This window comes from Chrysochloris asiatica, unplaced genomic scaffold, assembly GCF_000296735.1.
Source record: "Chrysochloris asiatica unplaced genomic scaffold, ChrAsi1.0 scaffold00041, whole genome shotgun sequence".
Classification (NCBI taxonomy): Eukaryota; Metazoa; Chordata; class Mammalia; order Afrosoricida; family Chrysochloridae; genus Chrysochloris; species Chrysochloris asiatica.
Genome location: NW_006408559.1, coordinates 12,717,922 through 12,718,961, shown reverse-complemented (window position 1 = coordinate 12,718,961; position 1,040 = coordinate 12,717,922).

The following is a 1,040-nucleotide window of genomic DNA, read 5'->3' as shown; positions in this document are numbered from 1 at the left end:
TGCTTGACATGAGAAAGCCTTGTGTGTTATTTAGCATAGCTGGACCAATTATGCACATGACTAACAGAAACGCAGAGAAGGGAGAGATCAAAGATATTTGGGGCCACCAGGAAAAACTTCATGGAGGAAATGGGAACTTAGTTCTTAAATGGGGACATTATACCATACAATGGTTGGAAGACCAGTGGGAATTCGAATGGAATGATGGGTTAAAATTGTTGATTGCAAGTATTATAAGTCAACTGAAGTTAGTTTAAATTGGAGTTTACAAAGCAGATATAGAGATACCTCCCAGAGTCCAAGGGAAGAAATGCAGCCATGCCTCTAGAAGATGATACCAGAATCTGGAACTAGAAGCCATACAGACTCCAGGACCCATTATTTCTCTGGCTTTCATTCCTGCTTCTTTCTTAGATCTGCTTCAATCTGCTCCCCTCTCAGTAAACCAGCTTTCTCTGTTCTCAAAGTTACATGGTTGAAAAAAATATGGCCTTATTATAATCCCCCCAATTTTTTATAATCTTTCAGGAGCTTGAGATGATGTATGTCCTTCCCCTCCACCCCACCCTGCTCCAAGAAGAGTAAGGAGTCCATCGGGCAGTCCACAGATTGATGTCCACTACATAAGCTAGCAGAACAAGATGATAGAGGGCCCATCATGGTAGAATGTCAACCACAGTGATGGCCTATTGTCCACAGAAAAATATATAGCAACACTAATGCCAGAAAGGACAGACATCCAGGTCAATGACTAGAGAAGCAATCAAGAATGTCGCCAAAGAGATACCCATACCAACAACAACATCTACAACAAGGACCGGGCACTTTCTTATTGAAATAATACCAAGCATTTGTAGAAAAATAGGTTTAATACTGTTAAAACTTACACAATATATACAACAGGAGAAAAGCTTCTGACTTCTTTGGTGACTCAAGCAAAACATTGATACCAACTCTAGCAAAGAGTGCACCCACACCCCCTCACACGCAAAACTACAGACATTTGTGCCCATTCCAAAGAGAGGTGACCCACCAGAATG